The sequence below is a fragment of the Terrapene carolina genome, unplaced genomic scaffold (genome assembly GCF_002925995.2).
Source record: "Terrapene carolina triunguis isolate 2854851 unplaced genomic scaffold, T_m_triunguis-2.0 Scaffold35049, whole genome shotgun sequence".
NCBI lineage: Eukaryota > Metazoa > Chordata > Testudines > Emydidae > Terrapene > Terrapene triunguis.
The window spans coordinates 26,627-37,966 of record NW_020699400.1 but is presented as its reverse complement, the minus strand read 5'-3'; the positions used below and the strand labels follow the sequence as shown (position 1 = coordinate 37,966).

Sequence of the window (11,340 nt, the reverse complement as noted above, 5' to 3'; positions counted from 1 at the left end):
GGTACGATGCAGGCCTGTCACTGCCACGCAGGTTCCCCGGCCTGTGCGGGAAGACAAGAACAGTTGCTGTATGAATAGCTGAAACTACAAAGTTCATTGCCAGAAATATTCATTAGCAAGTCTTGTCCCGCCCCCCACTGGGGCGAGCCGGCGTTCTCAGGGTGTATTCTCTATTTGCAAATAGTGACTAATTTGAATGAAGGTTGGATGGTGGTTTGGCCATGAGGTGTTTCCTCCAGCTATTCACTACCCATTATCCGAGCTGTGTGATTGGCCACTGTCACAGACCCACAGGATCCTGCTGCGCCCCCAGCTTTGAAACCCCTTCAGCCTGCCAGACCCCAAGTGGTCTCTCTCTTCCTCCGGGGTAGGTCAGGAGGCCTCTGGTATTCAGCCCTCCGGCTTCACACCATGAGCTCTGCCCAGCAAGTCCAACTGAGGCAGACAGACCCCTGGGAGACACTGGTCCTTGCTGCAGGGGTTAATGCCCCTCGCCCAGCATTTGCAGTGACACTCCAACTGCATTGTCAAAACAGTCGGTTTATTAGTCGACGAATGCAGCATGGGAAGTCCTAGGTAAGCACAGAGAACTGACGGTTAAAGCATCGTTTGTCCTGGTCAGCTCAGAGCCCAGCCAAGCTGTAGTGAGCCCCACGGTTCAGACTTTGTCTGTCTCTCTGTCAGTGTCCTGGGGACTGGCTTTTCCATTGTCTTCTCCAATTCTCCACTGATATGGGGACCCCTCGGCCAGTCCTTTTTAGTGACCCGTTCAGGCTCAGATAGCTGGGTGACATTCCTACCTATGTTTCTTAGCCTGCCCCGAGAGCAAACAGTCCTTCCTCACTCCCCCGGATAACAATGCAAAATAGAGGAGAAACGGAGGCACGCAGAGGCTTCATAAAAATATGACAGAAAATTCCCCCTTCACCACAGCCACGTAGAATCGTGTCTGCTTCCTGGATGGGATCAGTTTGCTAAGGAGAATCACAAACATATGGAAGGGACAATTCCCTTCTGGGTTGTATTTTGGAGGGACGAACATTCATGGTAAAATGTAGGAAACCTTCACATTTGCAACACCCCCCCGCCACTCGCTTGCTCCAAAGAATGATTTACCCAGTGATTCCCGCTTGCTGCTTTTCTGTGCAGACACATTCTTGCATTAATAACTTTCTGTGATACAAAACATACTCCTCATCATTCCCTATGGCGCTTCACTCGTGTCTTCTGGAGTGTGGCACCGGGCATTTGTGCCATACACGGTGGTGTGCACAGAGATGGACTCACGCCATGCAGTCCCGCTCCCGGCAGAGGAGTCGCCTGGTTAATATCCGGGCAGGTGACTCCACTGTCCCCTTCATGTCATGGAATGACAGGTCCCAGCCCCCTCCCGGGGATCCTTACCAGAGGGGTTAGAATGACACAGGCAGAACGTCTGTCAGGTCAGGGCATGGCCGTGTGTCCTGGGCAGTGACGCCACATTATAATCAATCCTGTCTGGGCGAGGGGCGGATCCCAGCTCTGAACCTAGAAGCTGCATCTCCTGAGTGTTTTTTCCTCCAGCTGCAGATTCCCTCCCCCTCACTCCAATCACAGTCCTCATGCCAACAGGCCCTGCTGAATGCCCGAGAGCTGCCCCTGACCCAAACGTCTAATGCCAGCGACTCACCAGGCTCTGGCTCCGGCCGGGGAGGAGGAATCTCTGCCTGTGATCCGGGTGGGGAGCGGCAGGCGGTGGAGAATCTGCACTGACCGGGGCTGAGACGCAGGGATACTCATAGTGCTGCCCTGGAAATCCCAGCGGGGGGCTCCGAGCCAGCAGGGAGCCCCAGGGACCTGCCTCTGTGACTCAGGTGGTGAAGAGCAACAGGGATTTAACCCTTTGTTTCTCTGTGCATTTTTCTAGCATTATTGGCATCATAATTCTGCCTTCCTATAGCCAAGGCGCTTTCTCATTGAACAGGGATCCCATTTCAGTATCTGATGGGGCTGCGCTCAGTGACCCAGGGGAGCCCTTTTAGTCCTACACACCAGCACCCCATGCAGGAATGATCCGACCAGAGCCTCAAGCACTGGGTTTGCCCCTAGGGCTGCCTGGAACAGCTGTCATCAGCACCAGAACAGAGACCAGTGATCTCTGCAGAGTGTGTTGCATGGCTCCGGCTTGGGAAGGGTGTCCAGTCAGCGCTTAGAGCCCAATCCTGCAGTCCCTGTGCAAGGGAATCAAAGCAGTAGCAATTTATACTCACTCGGTAGAGCTGCACATGAGGAGGCAAGTTGCCAGGCAGGGCTGTATCAGGCCCTCTGCATTGTGTGTGACATATCACGGCCGTTCCTGCCCGTAGACTGTTACCGCTTTGCAGCAGCAATCTGCTATTTCAGTGGTTCTCAAATGTTTCTGCACCCACAGATGCAGAGGAACACAGGCGATAAAGGGTTAACCCTTGTGGAAATTCCAGTTGTGTTTTTTCTGGTTGTCAGCTGGTTCTGGAACCCAGCAATGGATTTATCAGGCCACTGGTTCGTGGGGCTACTGGTCCTCCCCAAGAAATCAGCAGAGACCTATGGGAGGGTTGGAATTTCTACAGAGCAAGCAGCCACTTGCATTGCATGGTGCAGGGAGGCTGAAATCAGAGGAGAAGAGACTGCAGACCTGTGCTTGGAGTGGGTCACTAGGATCTAGGACTCCTGGGTTCAGCTGGTATCAACCAGCTTCCCAACAGGCATGGAGCTCTGAGAGGCCAATCTGGATTTCTCAAGAATTAGTGAATCATCAGGTGGGCGTAATACATCTGAGTAAATCAACTAATCGCTCATTCATGGCTCTGCTGTTGTGTAATTTTAGGCAAGACAGTTAAAATCTCTGTTTGCCAACCAGTGAAATAGGTGAGCTAACCTTGCCCACAAGGAGTTTTATTGGCAGTGTTGTTGTAGCCGTGTCAGTCCCAGGATATTACAGAGACAAGGTGGGGGAGGTCATATATTTTATGGGACCAACTTCAGTTGGGGAGCTTGTCTCCCTCCCCACCTTGTCTCTCTCAGAGTATTGCTGTGAGGAAAGGCAACTATTAAGGCCTTGATCAGCAGAACACTTAAGCACATGCTTTACTTTAAGCATATGTTATCTCTGTCCCTATTCAGTAAAGCACTTAAGTATATGTTTAACTTTGAAGATAATCAAAGAATCATAGAATCATAGAATATCAGGGCTGGAAGGGACCTCAGGAGGCATCTAGTCCAACTCCCTGCTCAAAGCAGGACCAACTCTGACTAAATCATCCCAGCCAGGGCTTTGTCAAGCCTGACCTTAAAAACCTCGAAGGAAGGAGATTCCACCACCTCCCTAGGGAACCCATTCCAGTGCTTCACCATCCTCCTAGTGAAATAGTGTTTCCTAATATCCAACCTAAACCTCCCCCACTGCAACTTGAGACCATTGCTCCTTGTTCTGTCATCTGCTACCACTGAGAACAGTCTAGATCCATCCTCTTCGGAACCCCCTTTCAGGTAGTTGAAAGCAGCTATCAAATCCCCCATCATTCTTCTCTTCTGCAGACATAATAGGTATGGCTACACTGCAATTAAAAACCCACGGCTGCCCATGCCAGCTGACTCAGGCTCCAGGACCCCGAGCCCAGATGTCTACACCACAGTGAAACAGCACCTTAGCCCGAGCCCTGGGAGCCGGGCCCGCCATGGGTGTCTAATTGCCATGTAGACATACTCATTGGGTCTTAAGCATGTGCTAAGCTGGATGTAAGCACGTATTAAAGCTCAGACCATGCTTAAGTGCTTTGCCCAGTCAGGGTCTAAGTGCAAATAATCACAAAGGGCCCACTGTAAAGTCCATTGAAGTCACCAGGAGTGTTTCTGTGGAGTTCAATGGCCCAGCTGTTCAAGGGGACCTACGGATTCCACCTTGCATTTCACTCAGCCCCTTTCATAGACTCATAGACTTTAAGGTCAGAAGGGACCATTATGATTGTCTAGTCTGACCTCCTGCACAACGCAGGCCACAGAATCTCACCCACCCACTCCTGTGATAAACCCTTAACCTATGTCTGAGCTATTGAAGTCCTCAAAACGTGGTTTAAAGACCTCAAGGTGCAGAGAATCCTCCAGCAAGTGACCCGTGTCCCACGCTGCAGAGGAAGGCAAAAAACCTCCAGGGCCTCTGCCAATCTGCCCTGGAGGAAAATTCCTTCCCGACCCCAAATATGGCGATCAGCTAAACTCTGAGCATGTGGGCAAGACTCACCAGCCTGCACCCAGGAAAGAATTCTCTGGCTGGCTTCTGAGTGAGGCGTGCAGAAAGGCCAACTTCGGTGAAAGCCCTGGCGTGCGATACGCGAACCAGCCTCGCCAGCCAAGCGGCTGCACCAGGAGCCTAGCACAACTCAGTGTTCAGAAAGCGGGGGAGGGATAGCTCAGTGGTTTGAGCATTGGCCCGGGTTGTGAGTTCAATCCTTGAGGGGGCCATTTAGGGATCTGGGACAAAAATCTGTCTGGGGATTGGTCCTGCTTTGAGCAGAGGGTTGGACTAGATGACCTCCTGAGGTCCCTTCCAACCCTGATATTCTATGAGTCTCTCCGCGAGGGAGCCATTGGAAAGGCCCTGTGAATGCTGTGCTTTCCCAAGGAGCAGCCAGGCAATTAAGCTAACATTTTAACCAAGCTCCGAGTATAAATCTTCCTAAGGAGCTGACTAATATCGCATTATGTACGAGTTGAACGGGCAGGCGCTCTGGAGCTGGTGACTGATTGACCAAGTGGTTCTTTTCCTCTCTTTCCCAAACGTGCACCTGCCCGAGGCCGCTCAGTCATCCCTCAGAGCAGAGTTACTGCCAGGGTTTGAAAATGCTTCCGCCGCCTTTGCAGGAGGGCTGCAAAGTCTGACAAAGGACTGGGTTGATTTCTAGGTGTACGGTGTGCGTTTGTTCAATGCCGTCCTTTTAGACCCAGTCACCTAAGTCCTCTAAGTGACAGCGGGCTGGTGTTTTAGAGCCACGGAGCACCAATAGCTGCTGTCGAGGTCAGTGGGACCACTCATGTAAGTCATGTTACTCTTGTGCTCAGGCATTAGCAGGCCATGAACTGGGCAGCGAGGCAGCTGGCATGCTGAGCCCACTGCCCATCATGCTGGCCAAGAGTGTCTCATTTGTTCCTTGCACTCCCCCATCTGTCTGTCTGCACCTCTCATCTGATACTTCTTGTTCTGTGATGTACAGCGCCTGGCACAACAGGGACCTAGTCCATGACTGGGATTCCTTGGCGAGAGGGTAATATGAATAGATAACGATAATTAATAAAACAAGACACACCAAGCAGGGGTAACCAGGGCCGGCTTCAGGCACCAGCTAAGGAAGCAGGTGCTTGGGGCGGCCGATACAAAGGGGCGGCACTCCGTCCGCTATTGGGGCGGCCCGTCCAGGTCTTCGGCGGGAATTCGGCGGCGGGTCCCTCAGTCCCTCTCTTTCTCTTTGGGCTGTCGCCAAAGTGCTGCCGAAGAGGAAGAGAGGAGGAAGAGAGGGAGTGAAGGACCCGCCGCCGAACTGCCGCCGAAGAATTGAGTGGCACAATTGAGCTGCCGCCGAAGTGCCGCCGATTGGCTTTTTTTTTTTATTTTTTTTTTGCCGCTGGGGCGGCAGAAAACCTGGAGCCGGCCATGGGGGTAACAAACAAGGCCCTAATTCAACAAGGAGCTTAAACATGCTCCTCACTTTAAATGCATGGGCAGTCCCATGTGCTCACAGTTAGGCATGTGCCGACGGACCTTGCTCTGACTCGGGCCCCAGGGGAAGGAATGGAGAGGAAGAGACGGGGGTAACAGTGTTAGGAGCAGTGGGTAACGCACATGTGATGAACAGTCACGACAGCGATGTTTTTGAAATATAAATAAATACATGTTGTGTAGTAGAAAGAGAGCCTGAAACATGGGCCTGGTCAAGGCCTGAGGCCTAGACCACAGCCAGCAGTCAGGCCCTGTCAAAAGCAGATGCTTCCTGAATTCCTGCCAGTCAGTGCCCAGTACACGAACTCAGCACCAGTCTCGCTAGCATTGCTAAAACACACTGAACAGGTGAGCACATTCCAGCAGGCCAGCACAAGCACACCCCAACCAAGCAGACGAGAGGAGGGTTTGTGATGAAGAGTGATCTCTTGTCTGAAACATCAGGAGTAAAAGTACAAAGCCAGGTGGTGAATAGGGAGGTTTCTGCTTTTTCACAGGGCCTGACCCTTGCTCAGAGCATAACTTTTGCTGACCCTGGTTCAGGCCTCAGGCCTTGCACAAAGCCCGTGCTTCTGGCTCTCTCTTCCCACTACAGTCGGTAACTGATTATTATTAGAGCTGGTCAAAAATGTTTAATCCAAAAAAGAATTCAACCCAAAATGACCTTTTTTTCTCCACCTTTGTAGGTGTTCATCAAACAGCTGCTAAGAACCACCAGGAAATGGTTTTCGCCACCTTTTTTTCTTGGAAAATAAAATACATTTTTTTTTTTGGCCAGCTCTAATTTTTTTCTTCATATCATTTTATTTGCTTCTGATGCAGGAAACCCCTTTTACAGAGGAAGCTTTGAGGCCCTCTGTGGCGACGGCTGCTGTGCGCCTGCCTTAGGCAGAGCAACACGACCCGGAATGAAATAAACAAAGACGGGGCTTGAAAGATTTAGGGCCTTTTTATCAGAAATCATGACATTCTTTTTGTTTTTTGTTTCTTTTTCATGTTAAGTGACAGCCGTGCTGGGAGCCCAAGAGCCTGTTCATTGTCGCATCAGCATTTCCTCTTGCTGCTAGCGGAGCTGGGGAATTTGCACGGCAGCTTGGGAAGCCCATGGCACTCAGCAGCTCCGGCTGCTTGTCAGAGGTTTTGGGCTTGCTGCGGATTTGCTCTAGCAAGGGCCTGCAGCATCTGCTGAACAGGGAACAGCTGGCTTGCGCTGCTGAGGCGGGGTGTGCCGCTTCCTTGAGCCCAGCGCTAGAGGGCGCGGTCCCTGCTGAGCCTGCAGTGTCCCCCGACTCCGCTAAAGGAGACAGGAACTGCAGTGGGATGCCAGGTTCTCCCATTGCCAGTGCCTGCAGCCTCTGTTGAATCTGTGCCAGCACTTGCATTTCTCTAGGGCCCGGCATGGCCGCTAGCACTTCTGGGTGCCAGATTTGCTGATGGGAGGTTGGAAGGGGCTGCATCGGAGGCTTCCCAGCTGTCGGGGGGTTCTGCAGCGGCGTCTGTGTCCCCAGGTCAGGGTTCTGGCTGAGCGACTGCCGCACGCTCCTCGCACCAGGCCTGACCAGGATGTTCTGCACAAACTGTTTGACAGCCTGCTGCAGCAAGCTCTTGATGGTTGTTGAGACAGCGGCACTGGCTCCTCTTCCTGGGTCTGGAGTGGCTCCGGTGCAGCTCTGTGCTGTGCAATCAGTAATGCTACAGCTGCAGCCGAGGCTGCTGCTGGTGTTACTGGGGGAGCTGGATTGTGGAGTACAAGCCGGGGGCGAAGGGGTTTGGCCCCTGGCGAGGGATGAGTTGCTCCTCAGAGAAGCAAATGAGTTCCCCGCAGCCTGCGTCTGCACCGCCTTCAGCGTTAGATCCGGGTGATCCCTACCCACATGCTGCGAGGCGCTGCCTCCCTCCAGGATGCTGGCCAGAAAGCTCAAGGCCTGGCTGGGGTCCTTCATGATTTCCCGCACGGTGGCCGGGCTCCGAGCGAGCTCCAGCATGAGCCTCAGCATGTCGGGAGTGTTCAGGAAGTGGCCGATCTCTGGGATTTTCTGGATCACTTGTTGCTTCAGAGGATTGTCCGTGATCAGCTCAGTCATCAGGTCTGGGTTGGAGAGCCGGCTCTGAATGAAGGGGTTCTCCAAGAGCTGGAACATCATCTCGGGGTTGGACGTGAGCTGGCTCTGGAACTCGGAGAAGTTGGCCGTGTTCAGGCCGAGGTTGCTGGCAAGTTCCCGCAGGCCGTCCGTGCCGAAGGCCGTGCTGGAGAGGCTGCTGTTCTCCGCCTGGGTGGCGGCCGCACCCTCTGGGGAGCCGGCGTGCTGACCCAGACACTCCTGAGGTCTCCTTTGTGACTGGATGACAAGGTAGATGGTGGCATCGTCCTGGATGCCATGCTGGCTCAGGGTCTTTTGATCTTTTAAAATCCTGCCAGCGAATATCAGCACGAGCCGGTCGGTGGGTGAGGAGAAACGGGTGGAGATGCCAGCCTTAAACTCCTTGATGAGCCTGTCCTCGGGCACCACGAACTCCTCCTTCTGCCCGGGGGTCTTGACGGTCACCCTGATGACTCGGGGAGCGGCGGCAGCCTCTAGACGAGCTCCAGGGACATCTCCGCTTCTGACCATGCTTAGTGGGATGGTGTCTCAGTGATGGGACATTTGCAAGCTTTGGCACAGGGATGGAGGCGAGAGGCAAAGGACACAGCGTCTTCTGCTTCCCCGCTACTGGCCCCCTCTAATCATGGGCCTCTGGAGAGGACCTTCTCAGTGTCTCCAACCAAGGCCCGGGCTCCCCTGCTGCTCTGCTCCTCTATGACCTGCAGCAGTTGATGGAGCTGCCCGCAACCTCCTGTGTCTGCACTGTGACATCACGGCTGATGCCATAAGCTGCCACGGCACCCGTGGATTTCCTCTACACTAACTCCCACGCAAGCAACTCGCTCTGAGAACTTCAACTTGGCAATTTCCTGGCAAAGGCCCAAATTCTTCCCCGGTGGCGTAAGTAGGTGCAACTAGGCCGAGGGCAATGGAGCTGGGTCTTCGTACATCACAGGTGAATTTGGCCCCAAATCTGTAATAATCTTAGTTCTAATAATAAATAGTTCTGGGATGCTTACTCAGTCTTTACTCGGGCAACTTCTATGGGGAGGGAATGGAGGTTTCTCTGCCATCCATCACTTTTACCCTGCACAAACTTAAATATCAGTCTGGGCTGGGTTAAATCCAGTTGAAGTTGCAGGAGTGTAGCAGCCACCTTTCATTCAGGATAAATGTGAAGCAGCGAGTAAGCTCCTTTATTAACCAGGGAACTGAAACAATAGACGCCACCACCCATCACACGGGCTAGGCTTTAGTAGAGGTTGAACTGTGTGGCCCAGTGGGTTTCCCTGGGGACTGATACAGCAAATGCAGATGGAACTGAGTGTGTCTGGGTGTCTCTGAGAGAGACACTGCAGCAAGGCCAGCAAAGCTGGGAAACAAGGCAAGAAGGAAGCACCAAATTGCCACCGAAGCGCTGGTGGAGTGGCCCTGAGAAAGGTAAGAGAGCTTTTTGGCAGAGTGCTGGCAGAAAGAGGCTTGGAGCTGCAAACAAAGAAACTATCCCCTGTTGCTTAGTTCCTCCTGGAGTCAAGGAACCAGGACTTCGTACCTTCTGTGTAAATAAACAGGATTCCATCAAAGAAATGTGTGACAGCATCATCAGTTTCGCATCCTAACAGAAACAACTTGCAGGGCCCCAAACTTTGTCCAACCGCTTAGGCCAAAAGGGGTAACAATACGAATAAAGCTTTACTGGCCCCAACAAGGGAACAAGAGGGTCCTACAAAAAGCCATGATCCAAACTTTAAACACACTTAGCAGCTGCAGCCAGTCAGACCCTCCAGTGGTGTTCATTAGCAGAGCTCCACTGAGACTGAGCTATACCAGTGGAAGGGGAGAGGACGAGACAATGGATGGACAGATGTTTCCCAAAAACCCTTAGCATACTTCTTGGAGACCTTCCCAGCTCTAAATCCCTCAGCTTTCCAGTCAGTTCCTTCTCCGTGCTGCATGTCCCTGCTGGAACTCCTTGCATGATCTTCACAATTAGCACAGCCATGTCCTATAACCCAATGTATTGTCCCGTCCCTAGCAAAACAGACCCCTGGGCCTATAAAACATGCAGCACCCACCCAGCACCTGGCCCCCAAGGAGTCCAACCTAGATGCCCAAGCAAACCCCTCCTCAGGACAAACCCTGACTCCCAGAGAACCTCCCCCCGAACCTGTAGCGACTGCCACAACTCCCCCAGGAGGAGGGACCAGACGAGGCCTTCAGGCGTTGGCCAGAGAAGGAAGCTTGTTGAGGGTGTTTCTGCGCATTCCTGCCCCACGGTTAAGCTGCACTGCCGTCTGTCAGTCTCTGAGCGGGTGGTTGAGACACATTTCGCTGCCATTAGCCCCACTTCGACCCTGGGGGCGTCCTCCCAGGATGGGCACCTGTCCCAGACCGTCTTTCTCAGGAGCCCCACGGGGGTCTCTAAAACGACAGGGAGCCAATTCCTGGCTCTGCCACCAACTCCCTGTGTGGCCTTGGGCGAGACCCAGAACTTGTTTCCTCTTCCATAAAACGGGGGATAAAATGCTGCCCTACCTCCCTGGGTCCCAGAAAAAAGCCTCTTAGTAAGACAGCAGCTGCGTCACAGGAGTGACCTGAGCAGCGAGGCCTGGGGCGGGGGGTAGAGCTGTCATTCAGATAAGTTCCCCCTCCTGCTCAACAGCTCCCCAAATCCCTTCTGAGGAGTGGGTTTGATTCCCCGCCAACGTCCAACCCCTATCTCCGATCGGGCTCACTTTCCTCCACCTCCATTGCAATAGGTTCTAGAGCTTTTCTCCCGAGCCAAGCCAGGATCGGAGCCCAGCTGGACGTCACTGGACATGGAAGGGGATTGGATTCCTACCGGTAAATGTCAGTGTCACCGTACACACCCCAAACCTGACCAAAAAATATTTCCATCGATGATCATCAAAATTGGCAGCCAGGCAAGAAAAATGCTGCTCGAGAACATATGAGAGTTCAATTTAAGGTGATTCACTGTGTATATTTTCACATGTGATGTCAACACATTGGGTTTGAATGGCTATAAAGATTGAACTGTTTGAATCTCAACACGGACTGTCATTGAATAATTATTGTCTGATCCCCCCTCATCATTTCTCGCAACTGTGAAAATGTACATTCGTGAAAATCGAAAAGAAAAATGCTTCGAACCCGTAACTGCGCACAACTGCGCAAATCTCAATCACTACAAATAGAAAAAACAATGCTTAAAATAAACATTGAGCTTATCTGCTGAAATGATACATATAAAAAATCCCATTCTGCCAAGTGTAAACATCATCCATCTTGCGCTCTCACAGAGCAACGTCAAGGCCCCGGTGCCCACATGAAACCTGGATGAACTATGGTTTTTAATTGAGTCTAGATCTTAACATGAGTGATAGCTCCAGAGCATGTGACCAAAAGGAATGAGATGCTGAGCAAGAGGGACTGGTTGTGTTAGACTTCTAGTGACCCTGGAATACCAGTGTTATTTCATTTAAGGTTTGGGTTAAAGCAGTAAAGACAAAGAAAACATAGGGA

At 52.2% G+C, this 11,340-nt stretch overlaps 1 pseudogene; it reads right to left on the bottom strand.

Moving 5' to 3' along the window:
• Window positions 1-6,723: 6,723 nt before the first annotated feature.
• Window positions 6,724-8,343, bottom strand: LOC112125553 (annotated as a pseudogene).
• Window positions 8,344-11,340: the final 2,997 nt, after the last annotated feature.